The 18,521-nt window shown below is 39.9% G+C and overlaps 1 protein-coding gene and 1 pseudogene across 1 annotated transcript in view; one reads left to right on the top strand and one right to left on the bottom strand.

Annotated features, from left to right (window-relative positions):
* ACSS2 (acyl-CoA synthetase short-chain family member 2) overlaps positions 1-18,521 on the bottom strand; it is a 74,326-nt gene that overhangs the window by 21,299 nt on the left and 34,506 nt on the right. The gene's annotated exons all lie outside the window — the stretch shown is intronic.
* Positions 2,519-3,696, top strand: LOC102849274 (annotated as a pseudogene).

The raw sequence follows: 18,521 nt of genomic DNA, 5'->3' as shown, positions 1-18,521 counted from the left end.
GCACCATTTTACACTCCCACCAGCAGTGAATAAGGGTTCCAGTTTCTCCACAACTTTGCCAGCATTTGTTGCTTGCTGTTCTGTTAAATTTTGCTGACAGGGGTGAGATGATATCTCATAGTTGTTTTCCCCCTCCGTTTGTAAAGAGAGGTTTGTAATCTATTTTTGTTAAAACTTCTGCATTTTTAGGAATCAACAACTAATTTAAAATGTTAAAAAAATTTTGTGGATCAAGAGAAACTGTCAATGAGAGATTAAGCCAATGGGTTACCAATTGGGAAGCTATGTAACAGATAAAACTACTTTGTCTTCACCTAGCAGAAAAGGAAGGCATAGATTAAGAGTTAAGAGATGCGAGAAATTCTGGTGGTGAAAACTGGGTTCTTCATAGAAATTTTCCTGGTTTTTCAACTATAATATTTATATTTGTGAAACTATATTAAAAATTTTTTTAGAATCAAGTAGTAATTGAAGGAAAAATTAAAAAGGCTTCCACTCAGTTACTAATAATTTAATAATGTTTGTAACTCAATATAGAAAGATTTTACAAAATAACTTTGTTAATTTTCAAATAGTTGTTGTTGTTGTTATGTGCCGTCGAGTCGTTTGTGACTCATAGCGACCCTATGTACAACAGCCCTAAATTCTGCTCTATCCTGTGCCAATCACACTGCCTCTGACACACCCATCCCGATTACCCCAGTCACTGAATCAATCCACCTCATAGAGGGTCTTCCCCCGACAGCGCCGTCCCTCCACCGTACCAAGCATGATGTCCCTCTCCAAGGACCTGTCTCTCCTTAAAACATGTCCAAAGTATGTAAGATGAAGCTCCAGAATCCTTGCCTCCAAGGAGCAGCCTGGTTTAACCCTCTCTACGATGAATCTGTTTGTTTTCTTGGCAGTCCATGGTATATTCAATACTCTTCTCCAGCACCACAGCTCAAAGGCATCAATTCTCCTTCTATCTTCCCTCGTCATTGTCCAACGCTCTGATGCATAACAAGTGATTGCAAAGACCATGGCCTGTATCAGGCACACCTTAGTCTCCAGAGAGACACCATTGCTCTTGAGTACTTTAGAGAGGTCCCTAACAGCAGACTTTCCCATTGCAATAAGTTTTTTTTATTTCCTGGCTGCTGGTGCCAAGAGTGTTGACTGTGGAGCCGAGCAAACTGAAGCTGTGAACAATCTCAATCTCTTCCCCATCCATCCTGATGCTGCCAATTGGTCCAGTGGTGAGAATCTTTGTCTTCTTGACATTGAGCCTCAGTCCATACTGAAGGCTGTAGTCCTTGACCCTCTGCAGCAAGTGCATGAGGTCCTCCTCAGTTTCGGCAAGCAGGGTTGTGTCATCTGCATAACGCAGATTGTTAATAGATCTTCCACCAATCCTGACGCCACACTTCTCCTCATAGAGCTCAGCCTCTCAGATAATCTGCTCTGCATACAGGTTGAAAAGGTATGGAGATAGGACAGATTCCTGGCATACACCCTTCTCAATTTTGAACCATGCGGTATTACCCTGCTGTGTTCTGATGACTGCCTCTTGGTCCAAGTATAGGTTTCGCATTAGCACAATTAAATGTTCTGGGATTCCCATTTATACTATTTCAAATAGTATAAAAGATAATTACATTTAAGTTATATATAACTGTAGTTATTACATATTATTCTGTGGTTAACATGGATACTACACATTACTAAGAATTCTGTCAGGTCAGATACAAGAAGAGGTCCATGAGGGAAGGAGGAAATATCATGAGCTACTACATTGTTGACACCAACCCTAGCAAGACCACAGGACAAGATCTAATCTGGTCAATTAGGCTTTTCAGAGGACAGACATACAAGTGAGAAAACTCAAATCTGTGTGGAAGAGTAGAGTATTGAAGATATTTAGCCAGGAGAAGAAAGCAGTTTGGACACAATAGCATTTTTTTATCTCCATTGCTTCCATCCTCGTTCAAGCTACCTTCTTCTATGCCTAGCTGATGACAGTGGCCCTCTATATGGTTTTCTAATTCTTTCTTGCCTTCAAGAAAACATACCATAGTGCCTCTTGCTTAGAAACCCTTAATGGCGTCTATTGCATTTAAAAGAAAAGCCACACTTGACTATGCCTTATCTGTTCTTTAACTTCATCTTGAATCAATCTCCTATTCTGCTCACAAGGCTTGAAACCTTCTGACTAAACAGCTATGTGTTTTCATTCTCTCTCTCCAAATAGTTTGCTCTATTTAATACTTCAGATCTTACTTTAGATGTCACCTCTTTGTTGGGGCCTTTTCTAACCACCTTCACTATTTATTTTCTTCATGGCATTTTCCCCCCTGGGTATCTTGCCCTCCCTTTTTCTTTTTAATTTTTTTAATTGAAATTTTAATTAAAGTTTATGGAGACTTTGGATTTCCATTCATTCATTGTTGCACAATTTTCCTTCCTGCTCACTCCTCCCACCAGCTGGGTTTTTCTCTTTGAAAAGTTGAAAACAGCTACTGAGACCTCTGCGAGGAGAATGCGCGGGTGGTTGCTGCGGTCGGTCGTGGATCCTCTATGGGCTCCCGGAGTCCCGGCCCCGAGCCTCGCGAGCACTGGCCTAGAATCAGGGTCGAAACTTCAAGATAGCTGACCAAGACCCCGGGGGCCTTAGTCTCCTTCAGCAGATGGTGGCTTCAGGCACTGGGGCGACAGTCACCTCTCTCTTTATGACACCCCTGGACGTGGTGAAGGTGCGTCTGCAGTCCCAGAGCCCCTCAGGAGCCAGTGAGCCAACACCTCCCTCTAGACTGTGGAGCATCTACACCAGACTGTCGTCCCCTCTCCAACCTGCTGGGAAGTGCCTCCTGTACTGCAATGGAGTCGTGGAGCCAGTGCACCTGTGCCCAAATGGGGCCCGCTGTGCCACCTGGTTTCAGGAAACCACCCGCTTCACTGGCACCATGGATGCCTTTGTAAAGATTGTGAGGCATGAAGGCACCAGGACCCTCTGGAGTGGCCTCCCACCCACCCTGGTGATGAATGTGCCGGCCACCGCCATTTACTTCACCGTCTATGACCAACTCAAGACTTTCCTGTTTGGGCGAAACTTGACCTCTGACCTCTATGTACCCAGGTGGCTGGCGCTCTGGCCCGATTGGGCACAGTGACTGTGATTAGCCCCCTTGAGCTGGTGCGGACGAAGCTGCAGGCTCAGCATGTGTTGTACCGGGAGCTGAGGGCCTCTGTTCAGGCTGCAGTGGCTCAGGGAGGCTGGCGCTCTCTGTGGCTGGGCTGGGGGCCCACTGCCCTTCGGGATGTGCCCTTCTCGGCTCTATATTGGTTAAACTACGGGTTGGTGAAGAGCTGGCTAAGTGGGTCCAGGCCAAATGACCAGAGATCTGTGGGCATCAGCTTCTTAGCTGGCGGGGTCTCAGGAACGGTGGCAGCCATCCTGACTATGCCTTTTGATGTTGTGAAGACTCAGCGCCAGGTCCAGCTGGGAGCGATGGAGGCTGTGTGAGTGAGGCCTCCACGTGTGGACTCTACCTGGGTGCTGCTAGGATCCGAGCAGAGTCAAGGACCAAAGGATTGTTTGCAGGCTTCCTCCCAAGGATCATCAAGGCCGCCCCCTCCTGTGCCATCATGATGAGCACTTACGAGTTTGGCAAAAGGTTTTTCCAGAAACTCAACCAGGAGCGACTGCAGGGCCCTTAAAAGGGGCCAGGGATTCAAGACCCACCCCCATCTGCTTCATGGATGGATGCAAGCTGGAGACTGAGCCAAGTGCCTTTTCCTCAGCACTGAGGGGTGGGGAGCTGCTTCCCTTTCCCCCCTCTGGGTCCTCAGGGCCCGCCTCAGACATGGCTTGCTTTCTTTCTGTTGCTCCCCATTCCTGAGGCTCAAGGAGCATCACTTTTCTATCTCCCAAGTTCAAGACCAAATCTGCTGTCTGCCCACACCTTCATTTCCCTGGTTTTTTTTGCTGTAACTGGACCTGCCCCTAGGAACCAAACACCCTGGCTGGGCATGCCTCAGTCTTTCCTACCTCCATTAATTCCTTACATCTAAAAAGAAAAAAAAAAGAAAAGTTAAAAACAAACAAAGAAACAAAACACCCTTTCATTGTTATACAATTCCTATCCCCACCCCCACTGCCATCCACTCCCCCATGCAGCTCTCATTTTGGACTCTTGTCATGAAAATAATACCTAATCATATATTCCTTTCAAACAGTTCTCTCCCTCATCTCTTTTAATGCAGTATACATTATATATCACCTCTTTTCTTAGATATCCCCTAACTCCAATGTCAGTCCTGCTTTACAACAGTGGCATTATGCAGTATTTGTCCCTTTGTGACTGAGATTTTTCATTCAGCATAATGTACTCCAGGGTCACCCATTTTGTAAAATATTTCATGAGTTCCTTGTTTTTCAATGCAGCATAGTATTCCATTGTGTAAATATACCACAGCTTCTCAATCCATTCATTTGTTGATGGGCACCTGGGTTGTTTCCAACTTTTTGCTATTGTGAACAAAGCCACAATAAACATGGGTGTGCATATATCTGCTTGGGTGGCAATTATGGTTTCTTTAGGGTATATTTCCAGTAACAGAATTGCTGGGTCAAATGGTATCTCTATTGGCAACTTTTTGAGAAAGCACCACACTGCCTTCCATGGTGGTTGCACCATTTTACACTCCTACCAACAGTGAATAAGGGTTCCAATTTCTCCACAACCTCGCCAGTGTTTGTTGTTTGCTGTTCTGTTAAGTTTTGCTAATCTTACTGGGGTGAGATGATATCTCATAGATGTTTGATTTGTATCTCTCTTAGAGCTAGGGATTTTGAATATTTCTTCATGTGTTTGTTCACCATCTGAATGTCTTCTTTGATGAAGTGTCTGTTCATATCCTGTGCCCATTTTGCAATTGGGTTGTTTACCTTTATCTTGTCGTGTTTGAGTATTCTATAAATTCTAGATATAAGTCCCTTATCAGATATGTCATTACCAAATATTTTCTCACAGTCTGTGGCTTCCCTTTTTACCCTCTTGGAGATGGTTTTGGATGTGCATAGGTCTTTTTCTTTCTTAATTGAGATTTTAATTAATAAAGTTCATACAGAACCTGCATTTCCATTCATTCATTGTGGCATATTTTCCTTCCTGCCCACTTCCCCCACAGTTCGCTTCTCTCTTTAAAAAAAAAAATTCATTGTTGTACAATTCCCACCCCATTCCCAGTTTACTTTACTTTGCAGCTCTCTAGGGCTGGAGAAAGAGAGAATTGGGGAGGGAACAGGGAATAACTACAAATGAATATGGGGTTTATTTTGCAGGCATAAAAATGTTCCAAATTGACTGTGGTGATGATTGTACTCTGTGATATATTAAAAACATTAAACTATATTTTAAATGGCTTCATTATATTATATATATGAATTATATTTCAGTAAAAAAATAATTGGTCCTAATTCAGATTCCACCATCACTCTTTAAAGAGATGGAGAAAGTAATCATTGACTTTATATGAAAAGGGAAGAAACTACAGATAAGCAAAGCATGTTGATGTTATGTGCCGTTGTCACCTGCAACACATAGCGACCATACGTACTATAGCTCTGAAGCCAGACCTGTCCTGAACCAATCTCACTGACTCTAACACACCTACCCCTATTGCCCCAGTTTCTGTATAAGTCTATCTCATCCAGGATCTTCCTCTCCTGCGCTGTCTCTCCACTCTTCCTAGCATGATGTCCCTCTCCAAGGATTGGTCCCTCCTGGCCACATGCCCAAAGTATGTGAGACAAAGCTCCAAAATCCTAGTCTCCAAGGAGAAACTTGGTTTCACCCTCTCCAAGATAGACTTATTTGCTTTTTTGGTGGTCCATGGTATGTTCAAGACCCTTCTCCAGCAACACAACTCAAAGGCATCAATTCTTCCTTTGTCATCCTTAATCACTGTCCAGCTCTCTAATGCCTAGCAAGTAATTGTGAAGAATATGGCCTGGAATAGGCACACCTTAATTTCTAGACTGCTTCTCAGTACTCTGGAAAGGTCCCTGACAGCAGATTTACTGATGCAATTCATCTTTTGATTTCCTGATTACTGGTGTCAAGAGTGTTGATTGTGGAGTTGAGGCAGCTGTAACTGTTAATAAGCTCAATCTCTTCTCCATCTAACATGGCATTGCCAAGTGGTTCAGTGGTTCAATCTTAGTCTTTTTGATGTTGAAGACTACAATCCTTGACCTTCTAGGGCAAGTGCTTCAGAGAAAAAGAAAAAAAATCAACCTGAACTGGGAGTCCTTATACTTCCTGGTATCAAAACTACTGCACAGGGGAGCTCTGGTGACCTAGTGGCAAGAAGCAGAACTGCAATCCCAGAGGTACATGATTCAAGTCCACCAGATGCTCTGCTGGAGAAGGAGGGGGCAATCTCCTCCTGTACCAGTCAAATCCGATTTGACGGCACACACACACAAAATAATAAAATTTTTTTTTAAAAAATAAACAAACCTACTGCACAGCCACGATAATCAAAACAGCTTGGTAGTGCTACAGTGAGACATACAGACCAATGGAATAACATTGAGAATCCAGAGGCAAATTCATCTACCGGCTGATCTTCCACATTTTTTTTAGAGAGGTGCAATTTATTAAATGTGGGAAAGATATCCTCTTTAACAAATTCATTGCCATTGAGTCAGAACCAATTAATAGCTGATCTTTCAGTGGGTTTTCAGAAACTGTAAATTGGACAGAAGGAGAAGACTATGACACTAGAACTCCTTTTAAGAAATAGTACTGGCAAAACTAGGTATCAGTTTATTGAAACTGAAACAAGATACATAACTCACATTATACAAAAGACTAACTCAACATGGACTAAGGTATAAAAACCTAAACTATAATCAAAGGAAAAGTTGGAGGAAACTTAAAAGCCTTAACTTATGGCATAAATAGACTATCATATAACAAAAAAATATATAAGCAACAGAGAATAAACTAGAAAATTTGGACCTACTAAAATTAAATTTGTATGTGCATCAAAACCCTGCTTCAAATGAGTGAGAAAAGAAATGATAGACTGGGAAAATATTTGCCAATATTGTATCTTACAAGGGATTAAGCTATACAAACTATTTAAAACATCAGTACTGTAATAAGAAAAAGAGAAATAACTCAATTACAAAATGGGCACAGAACACGAAAAGGCACTTCATCATAGAAGAGACATCCAGATAGTCAACAAATACTTGCAGAAGCGATCATAATCATTAGCAACTAGAGAGACACAAATCAAAACAATAAGATATCATGTTACCCAAAATAACCAATAGCAAAGTTTAGTAAGACAGTAAACAGTAAACATTGGTAAAGTTGTAGAGAGACTTGATATTCTCATACACAGCGGCTAGTGGGAATGTAAAAAGGTTCAGCCTCTATAGAAAGCAGTTTGTCACTTCCTTAGGAAGTTGGAAATTGACATACCAGTTGGTCCAGCAGTCAACTTCTGTGGATATATCCTAAAGAACCAAGAGCTGCAACGTGAACAGGTACGTGCACACTCAGGTACATAGCAGCATTATTTACAACACATAAGAGAAGGAAACAACTCAAGTATCCATCAAAGTTGTTGTTGTTGAGTATTATAGAGTTGGAACCAACCCATAAGTGACCCTCCAGTGGGTTGTCAGAGGCTGTTAACCGCAATGGAGATTGCCCATCCTCACATGGAACAGTTCGTGGATTCAAACTGCATGCCTTTGGAGTTGCAGTGTAGTTTTTTACCACTAGGCCAGCAGAGGCAATCATCAATTTTATATGGAAAGGAAAGAGATTCCAGATAACCATCGCTTGACTTGGAGTCATGTCAAGAAGAGACAAATGGAAAAAAAAAGATAAATGGATAAAGAAACTACAGCACATTCACACAATGGAGTATTATGTAATAATGGAAAAACAATAAAGAATTAACAAAACACTACATAACACTAGTGAATCTAGAAGATATTGCACTGAGTGAAATAAGTCAGTCACAAAAAGACAATCATACAAAACTACTTATTATGAAAAACTAAAGAACGGTTTACACAGACTCATTCTTAGATGGTTATCAGGAATGGGAAGGAAGGAGAAGAGAGTAAAACTTAAACTTAATGTGGGAAAGGAAAAGGTAAACTACAGTAAGCAGTAAGCAGCTGATCTGTATAATATCACTAAAGAAAGAGAAGACACAGGTATAGAGGAATTAATGGAAATTAGAATTATAGAGAGGAAGCAGGCAAAGTATGATTTCACTGTGGATATAAAAACTAATGTTATAGAAAAGAATATGAATCAATGACTGAAAAGCTAATTTACTTTGTAGCTTCCACTCAAACTATGAAAAAAAATATACTGGGATTTTTATTAGAATTACAATAACTATAGAGTAACTTGGAGAGAAAAGACAACTTAAAAAGAGTTCTACATGGCTTGTTTTATGCATAAAGATAATTAATTTCCCCCCTAGCATTAAAATCACATATTACTTTCTTTACCTGCTTTTTTTTTCTGAGATTTTAGAACAAAGGATGGCACATGGCGAGTACTTACTGCATAATTGTAAAATTAATAGATAAAAGAATGACTGAATGAACAAATTTATCTCTGCTCATAAAACCCACTAGATCCAGGCTGATCAGAGAGAGGAAGCATGGGAGGAAAGAGGGAATAAAATAATAGAGGATATAGACATAGAAGACAGATGCTGGACAGGCAGGAGAAAAAATTATAGACACAGAGGAAAAAAAGAACATGGGACCTGGAGTCATGTCAAGAAGACACTTCCTAGGAGAAAGTAATGAAGCCTCTAGAGTTTCATTCAAAGTATATGATTCTGCTCTACAGTTTGAGCTATTATTGTACCTTGTCCTCCTGCCAGTTATTTTCAGGCTTTCATCCAAGGAATCCGTGCCTACTCCCCATGGCCAAGATGGCTTTGGTTTCAGTTGTATCTTGCCTCTCCTCAGAGAGCCCTGGTCACCTCGTGGTAAGGAGTTGTAGTGTTAACCCAAAGACACATGGTTCAAGTCCACCAGCCGCTCAATGGGAGAATGATGGGCAACTTGTGCGATTGAATTACAGCCTCTGAAAATCTGCTGGAGGGTCAGCTATGAGTTGATCCCAACTTGATGTCAATTAGAGACAGAAAGGCCTCTTGTCTGTTGAGAAGGGAAAACCTGGCCTGATATAGAAGATAATCTCTGCCACTCCCTACATGCCTACTCCATTGCCACTGCCATCAAGCTGAGTCCCACTTATAGCTGAAGCCATAAATCTTTACCAGAGGAGACTGCTCATCTACCTCTCAAGGAGTAGCTGATGGGTTTGAATTGCCAAATCAAAGTTTCTGTTAGCAGCTCAACATATTATACATTATACCATCAGGATGCCTTACATGCCTGCTAAGAAGAGAGAAAAATGATGCTCACTTTGTTTCTACCATTCTGTGTACAATGTTGACATTATTAAAGCCTAAGGCTATCCAAAGTAAAAAAAAATATTCAAAGTAAACAAATAAGGGCAACCTTCTAAAATTTTTTCACAGCATTGAGAATTCTGCCTAAATCAGGACCATGCTTAGAGCAAGAAAAGAAGGTGATAACTATAAATCAAGGTCACAAGGGCCACAGGGAAAAATATTCATTACAATAGTTCTCTGTTATCTAAGTAGAAGCCATTGTTTAAATCAACTCATTGTCTTCAAACTAGGATACTATATTCTCATGAATATATTCACTGAGCAGGAAAAGTTGTTGTTTTTTTGTTCTTTTTCTTTTTTTTATTTGCAGGAAAAGTTTTAAGAAAATAAATGCCTAGATCCTCTACTTCCACAGGTCCTAATATTGATCTATCAGAGTCAATTGTTCTTTTACAACCACCCTTCTCCTGTTTTATATGTCTTTTTTCTCTTATGTCAAACTTTATTATGATGCAATTCTAGGACATAAAAAACTTGTGGCTAACCAAGGGACAACCTTACGAGATGTGTGTGTGTGGGGTGTGTGTGTGTGGGTGTGTGTGTGTATAATATATATATTTTCTAAAGGACAGCCTCAAGTACAAGAAATCAATATTAAAAAGAAGATAATTCATCCAGGTGACAAACTCAGGGGCAATCTCTTCAGGTTATTTACAGCTTCTAAAAATGTGATGGAAGGTCAGCTAAGAGTTCTGACTCAATGACAAATAACAACTCTCATTCTTCTCTGTAAAGTGTAAGATGTGAGAAAGGAAGAAACAGAGAGAAAGAGAAAGTTGATATTAGACTAGATAATTTCTAATGTGTCTTAGATTTTTTGATTCTTAGTTTCTCCATTTCCAGAGGCAGAGGACTGAGTCTTCAAAGTCAACTTAAGAGATCTTACTTATATAGCAGGAGAAAGAAGGAGAACAAATTTAGCTTGCATCGAGCCAAAAGAAAAGTAATGAAACCATGTCCGGCTCACACAATTGTTTATAGATCAAATAGAATTCCAACTAACTCCTTACATAAACGCAGAATAAAAGGGCTTTAGAGGACATCCCCTCCCTGATCCTTATGGCTACTTTAGTAGTAAGTAGAGCAGGTATTATTATCCTCATTTTAAAGATGTAAGAAATACAGAAGATCTAAGGTAATAAAACTCTTGGTCTCTACTCATTTGTCCTGGATCTCTGGTGCCCGAGCTCCTAAGGGCTCAAATGATGGGCTGTTGACTCAAAGGCCTTATTTCTCTGGCTGTTCAAACCCACCAGGTACTCCGTGAGAGAGAAAGAGAGAGATGCGCAATCACCTCCCATGCAAATTACAGTCTTGGAAATCCACTGAAGGGTCAGCTAAGAGTTGGTTCTGATTCCGCTTAATGACAATAAGTGAGTCAGTTGACTCGTCTGTAGCAAAGAAAAAAGAAGGAAAGAAACCTGCTGTTATTTGCTTTAAAGTTGGAAGAAACTTCCAGAGACTGTAAAATGAACAGGAAGGAGGTGATTGCCTTCTGTGGAGCAGCTGGTTTATTTGAACCATATGTATTCAGACTGGTAGTATAGCTCCTTACCACTAGGCTTCAGCTACCCTGAAACCAGGGACATATAGTGTGCTCAACTACCTGCCAATCACTGAGATCAGGAATACCATAAATGGATTTTAAGAGAATACATAGAAAAGAACTCAAATTCTTTACAATTCAGACATATTGAAGTATTAGAGACTAGAGTAGATTAGACTAGATTATTACCTAATTCACTCTTTAAATTTTAAACCCAAACCATTCCCTAAGGTCACCTATAATCAAAATAATAAATCGACCCATTAAAATAAGGCTATTACCAGTAAGTTCTGTGCTCCTTAAAGAAACAATACCAAAAATACCAAACCTCAACATATATATGAGACTTAATTACCAACAATTAAAATAATGAGAAAAGACAATTGATAAAATATCACCTTATTTACAGTTTTCTAGCTGAGAGGATCATTAATAACTTAAAGAAAATAAATAGAAACCTGAAACTGTTCACCCAAATGCTTTACAGAGAATTGCCCATGCAAAAAAAATCTCTATGGCATATCAGCATCTGCATATCTGACTAATGACTAGAGGCTCATTTTTGAAACTAGTCTTTGTTATTTTTTGGTTTTGACTATGATATTTTAGCATATTGAAATCGACCTAAACAAGCAGTCATAAAAGCCTCTTGTTGAATTTTAGTTTCAGTTCCTCTTTATGGTCACTATCTGACTATTTGACCTGCTTGCCAGTCAGCCACATGTTTAAAGTCAGAGGTTCTTTTTTCTCTTTCCCCTTTATGAACAATTTTATTCTCTAGAATTTTATCAAGATATCAGTGCTCTGTAGCAGATATTTTTAAAATAGAACTTATTTTACTTTTGTTGTTGAATCTGCACAACAGAGCATATACCAATTAAAAATTTCTACAAGTATAATTCAGTGATATTGATTATATAGTCTTCAAACACAGAACCATTCACACTTTCCTTTCCCAAGTTGTTCCTCCCCTACAAAACCAATGCCTCCTGAGATTCTTGTATAACCTGAGTTACTGGTGTAATTTTTGGTCCAATAAATGAAAAACAAACAGAACTCATAGCCTTTGAGCAGATTTTGACTGATGGTAACCCTCCATTGGGTTAGCAAGATTGTAAATCTCAATGAGAAGAGACTTCCTCATCTTACTCCTGAGAATCAATGGGTAGATCTGAACCATCAAAGGTTGGGTTAGCAGCCCAACAAATAACCTAGTATGCCACTAGGGTTCCTTTGAGCTTAAAATAGGACAGTGCTCAAGACAGGTATTCTTTACTAGTTAGGCTAAATTACTGTCTATTTTTTTGTTTTCTTTTGGGGTGTGTGTGTGTGTGTGTGTGTGTACTGTCAAATTGAATCTGACTAGTAAAGGAGGAGATTGTCCCTCCTTCTCCAGCAGAGCACCTAGTGGATTTGAACCTCTCACTTCTGGGATTGCAGTGCAGCTTTTTGCCAGTAGGCCACCAGAGCTTGCCACTGTCTAGTTTTAGTAAGTCAGAGAATCTTAAATATGACATCAAAATGTGGTGAAAAATCTAAATTCATTTGTTTTTAACATGATATGGAACAAACTGGTAGAAACTCAATTTTATTTGTATGGCTAGCCAACTTCCATAGATAATTCACAGATTCTGGTAGCAAATTTTTTTTTAAAAAGAAGCTTTTAAATATTTATAGATATGTGCCAAGCACTGTACTAGAAGAGTAAGCTCTAGCAATAAACAAAAAGCAATCTATTCTTCTCTCTTGGATTTCACAATATGGCGGGACAAGAATTATTTGAACTATGAGCCAGAATTTTATCTGGGAAGGAAATGTTGAAGACAATGTGCTTTTCCTTGCTTCAGAGTGTAATGAGGGGTTTATCTCTAGCTAATGGAAGTATAAGTGTTCCCACAACATTTGAGCACTACCAAGAATTATGCCGTAAGGAGTTTGGCTGTGAACTCAAAGGCCATGCCTCTCTGGTGGTTCAAATCCACCAGGTGACCCTTGAAGGAAAGATAAACCATCTCCTTCTGTGCAATTTTTTTCTCCTCCTGTGTAATTTATAGCCTCAGAAACTCACTGGATGGTCAGCTATGAGACAGTTTCAACTCTACTGCAATGAGTTTGAATTTGAAGGATAGCTTTAATGTAATTGTTGGTGATTGCTAATGTTGAGTCAGAAGCAGTCTATAACTGACCCTCCTGCAGGTTTTCAGAGGTAGTAAATATCAAGGGTGGAGATTGTCCATCTGTCTCTCATGGGAGCAAGAACCCTAATATTGATAAGTCCAACAAACAGATGCTGGTGGATGTGCTCACCAACTTATGCCAAGAAATCTGGAGGACAGCTACTTGGTCAAATGACTGGAAGAAATCTATACTTATTTCCCCTATCCCAAAAAAGGAGATCCAGCAGAATGTGGGAATTATTAAACAATATCACTAACATCACATGCAAGCAAAATCTTGCTGAAGATCATCCAAGAATAACTAGAACAGTACATCAACAGAGAACTTCCAGAAATACAAGCTGGGTTTAGAAGAGGCTGTGGCACTAGAGATATCCTTGCTGATGTCAGATGGATCTTGATTGAAAACAGTACCAGAAGGATGTCTATTTATACATTATCAACTATGCAAAGGCATTTGACTGCATGGGTAACAACAGAAGAATGTGAATCCCAAAACTCTTGATTGTGCTGATGTGAAACCTACACCTAGACCAAGAAGCTGTTAACTGAATGGAACAAGGGAACACTGTATGTTTCAAAATCAAGCAAGGAAGGGGGGAAAAAATCAAGAAATGTGGGAAGCTGAACATAAAGTTTAATATTAATATTTAACCAAATGCTGCAACAGGAGATGAGGGAGGTGTAGTTACAAGCTAGAATTATCCCCTAGAACCACAGCTGACCTTGGGTGTTTCCATAATTCTTAGTTTGCTAAGACAAGTTTACTAACCATGGAACTCTTCCTGGATATGGTAGTTTTTAAGCTAAGTCTGAGAAATCAGGCAAGGTATTTATCAGAGTAAAGGATATTTTGGACAGGATAGAAAAAAAAATCTCATGGGGAGGGGGGCAAGTCAAGTCTAAATCCCTCCCTCCTGAAAGAAGCATAAGGTAAACAATAGAGAAGATTTGGCCTTATTTAGGAAAGATTTCTCTTTGAGATTTTTTTCCCCATCATCCTTTGTTTTTGTTTACTCCCTTTTTATTTTCTTTTGTTTACTACCTGTTATGCATCAGAGAGTTAGACAATGACCAAGGAGGATAGAAGGAGAATTGATGCCTTTGAGCTGTGGTGCTGGAGAAGAGTATTGAGAATACCATGGACTGCTAGGAAAACAAATAGATTTGTCCTGGAGAGGGTTAAACCGGGTGGCTCCTTGGAGGCAAGGATTCTGAGGCTCCGTCTAACTTACTTTGGACATGTAGTGAGGAGAGACCGGTCCTTAGAGAGGGACATCATGCTTGGGAGGGTGGAGGGACGGCGCAGAAGAGGAAGGCCCTCTATGAGGTGGATTGATTCAGTGACTGGGATAATTGGGATGGGAGTGTCAGAGACAGTGCGATTGGCACAGGACAGAGCGGAGTTTAGGGCTGTTGTACATAGGGTCGCTATGAGTCGCAGGCGACTCGACGGCACATAACAATAACAACAACATACTTCCTGGTGATTCTCAATAAAAACCCAGAAAGGCGTAGCATAGGGGCTTCCAGCTGTTAGGCCCCTGCCTTCATGCTCTCTGACCTATCTTCCATTCCTATGTGTCACTGACCTATCTTCCAATCCTGTGTGTCCCCATCTCTGTCTTTTCCCTCACTTGACAACATTTTGATGCCCAAAGGCATGAGGTTCAAATCCACCAGCTGTTCTGCTGATGGTTCATCCCCTCTTGTATGATTTGTTGCTGTTGTGTCAGAATCAACCCATAACTGACCCTCCAACAGGTTTTCAGAGGCAGTAGATCACACGGAAGGAGACTGCCCCTCTTTCTCTTGCAGAGTGGCTGGTGGGTTCAAACTGTGTGCTTTGGGATTGCAGCACAGCTTCTCACCATTAGGCTACCAGTGCTTCTCCTGCCTCTGCCTTTATGAAAATGCGTAAGGGTCAGTTATGGGTTGGTTCTGACTTGACAATACACAACAACAACAAAGAGCCTTGAGGGGAGCTCTGGTATCTAGGGGGTAAGGAGTTGCAGTGCCAACTCATAAGCAGCAATTTAGATCCACAAGGTGCTGTGAGGAAAATAGATGGGTAATCTCCTCCTGTGCAATTTACAGTTTCTGAAAACCAGCTGGAGGGTCAACTATGAGTCTGTTCCCAAATTGATAGCACACAACAACAACAATGAGACTTGACTTGTCATTCGTAATTCTGAACTGGATCCTTTTGCTTCAAGGCTCTTAAATGCCCCTTCTCCTACCTCAAAACTTTTTACTTCTAAAACCTCAAGTCATGGAAGAATGGAATGAACAACCTTTTTTAGAGTGGCCACCTGGCAATTAATGCCAACTGACAGCTTGCTTTTCTTCCATAAGCTTAAATTCTTTAATGAGAGAAATCTAAACCACCTGTCACTTCAGGCCAAGATTAGGAAATACTGATCTGAAAGAAGAACCTGACAACAAAAATGAGTAGTAGAAAATCACCAAGGAAACACAAAGAAAAAGCACTAAGTCAGATGTGGTTAACCATGGAACTCTTCCTGGATATGGTACCTTTTAAGCTAAGTCTGAGAAATCAGGCAAGGTATTTATCAGAGTAAAGGATATTTTGGACAGGAGAGAAAAAAAATCTAATGGGGAGGGGGGCAAATTATATGTATTTATCAGCCTTGAATCCCTTTACCTAATAAGACCCTCCTCCATGTGTGATTTGTGTGAATACTGGTGCCACTTTATATTAGTGAATGTCTTTTCCATGTATTTTTTCATCTGTCATCTCATTTTCAGAGTCTCATCTGTCAAGTATGTAGGTTGATGAAAACAGGGGAACAAATATATGGGTACTCTGGTTAATTTTTAGAGTAAACAGGAAAAAATATTAGATATTATGAGAAATTGCAAACTGAGAGGTGGAATGTGGTTGTCAACTATAAAAATCTAATCTTTAACATATAAAGAAAAAAATGGTAGTAATTATCTTTGGTGAAGTCAGCCAGACCTGTAATACTTAATGCTGAAATACTGACAGTGCATATGTGAGGAAACTGACCTGGATGAGGAAGGTGTTGTTCATGAAACCACATCCTGTGAGTAACTTGAGGATGTGGATTCTGAATTTCTTCATCCATAAAACACATAGGACAATATCGGTGGCTTCCAAAGTGAGCACTGAAGATCTCAAGGGACTACAGTTATAAAGCTGTAGTTGAATCCAGCTTTATATATAATTAAAAAAAAACAGTGTGAAGAACTAAGCCTTTTAAACATATTATCCCAATTATTCCTCACACAACAACCTACATAACAGAAAGTTGAGGCTTAAAGAGTTGAAACAGCTTGCTCAACTAGTGGAACCCAGACAGAATTCAGAGCCTATTCATATAAACATTTTCCCCCCTAACTCATTCATTCATTGCGGTCAAGTCAGAATTGACTCATAGCTGGTCTTCCAACAGGTTTTCAGGAGCTATAAACCACACAGGAGAAGTTATCCATATTTCTTCTGTAGAACAGCTGGTGTATTTGAATCACCTGCCTTTGGGTTGATAGTGCAACTCCCTACCAACCAGGCCACCAAATATATGTCTTCTTCCCCAGGGCTCAATGGGAGAGAAGATCTAGTAAAGATCTTTTACTATCTCTCCTACTCCTGTAAGGATTACAGCCTAGGAAAAACAATGCATAGTAAATATATTAAAAACATTTTTTATTATTTTAGTTGGAGGATTCTGATGGTTTACTTTAAAAAAAAAAATCTGAACTAGTTGATTTAAACATCGCTTCTAGATTTAAATTTCTAGAGTTTTATGTTTAGCCAGTAAAGGGAATACAATAACTGCCTTCAAATACCTGAGGGTTTGCCTTTTGGAATGAAGATTTTATGTGGCACCAGCAAAGAGAAGAGAGACCAAAGGCACAGAATGAGGTGGGAAGAATATATGTCTATTATAAACAAATAACTCATTGTTATTGTGTTAGAAACAACTCATAGTTGACCCTGACTCAAGTTTTCAGATGCAGTAAATAGCATGGGGGAAAAATTGTCCATCTGTCTCCCTTGGAAGAGCTGATGGATTAGAACTGCCCATTTTTGGGTTGGTGGCACAACTTTCTATATCTAAGGACCATGAGCTTGCTACTGAGTGTACTCTGTATTCTGAGCAGTATTTCAGAATGTGAATGATCATTTACAAGGATTGCTGGAGGTGGGGATGTTGTTTGTTGTAAGTAACATCAAATCTCCAACATGCTTGAGCCCATTGTTACAGTCAATGTGTCAATCCTCCTTGAGTGTCTCTCTCAGCATGATGTCTTTGCCCAAGGTTTGGCCTCTCCTGATAACATGATCAAACTCTGTGAGATGAAGTTTCACCATCTTGCCTCTAAGGGATACTCTGGTTGTACTTCCTCCAAGATAGACTGGTTTGTTCTTTTGGCAGTCCCAGGGACATATATACTCTTTATCAACTCTATAATTCAAACGGCATCAATTCTTCTTCAGTCATCCTTACCCATTGTCCAACTTTCAGAGGCACAGGAAGGAAGTGAAAATACCATGGCTTGGATCAGGCACATCTTGTTATATGTCAAGCCATGTGCGACTCATAGTGACCCTATGTACAACTGAATTAACATTCTTGCTCTTTTCTCAAAACATGTCGTTTGACTTTTTTCTTTTTTTTTTACTTCTTAACTATTTTTGCCATGGGTATTAATTGTGGATCCATGCAAAGTTAAATCATTGACAACTTCAATCTATCATAATGTTGCTCATAGTCTAGTGGTGGGGATTTTTATTTTCTTGATGTTGAGATGTAATACATATTGAAGACTGTAGTCTTGATCTTCTGCAGTAAGTGCTTTAAGTTGTCTTCACTTTCTGCAAAAAGGGTTGTGTCATCTGTATAATGTAAGTTGTTAATGACTCTTCCTCAATCCTGCTATCACACCTTTATATGGCCCAGCTTTTTCAATTATTTTCTTAGCATACAGATTGAATAAGTATAGAAAAAGGATACAGTCCTAAAGCACACCTTTCCTGATTTGAAACCATACAGCGTTCCTTTGTTCTGCTTCTTGTGGGTGAAGATATAGGGGTTAAGTTATTGCTTTGTATAAGAAGTGAACCAAAGGATCTCTAAGCATTAAGACTGAGAGACTCATATTTTCAAATAAAAGTGCAAGGTACCAAATATTGGGATCACTGCCACTGACTAATGTCTCTTAGGAATAGGGAGAAGATCAATTCTCAGCTCCACATCAACTGTATTTACTGTTGTAAATCTAGGGCTTCCCTAAAGCAA

The sequence above is a fragment of the Elephantulus edwardii genome, unplaced genomic scaffold, assembly GCF_000299155.1.
Source record: "Elephantulus edwardii isolate Elephantulus edwardi_28Jun2011 unplaced genomic scaffold, EleEdw1.0 scaffold00015, whole genome shotgun sequence".
Classification (NCBI taxonomy): domain Eukaryota; kingdom Metazoa; phylum Chordata; class Mammalia; order Macroscelidea; family Macroscelididae; genus Elephantulus; species Elephantulus edwardii.
This window is presented reverse-complemented; position numbering and strand designations above follow the sequence as displayed.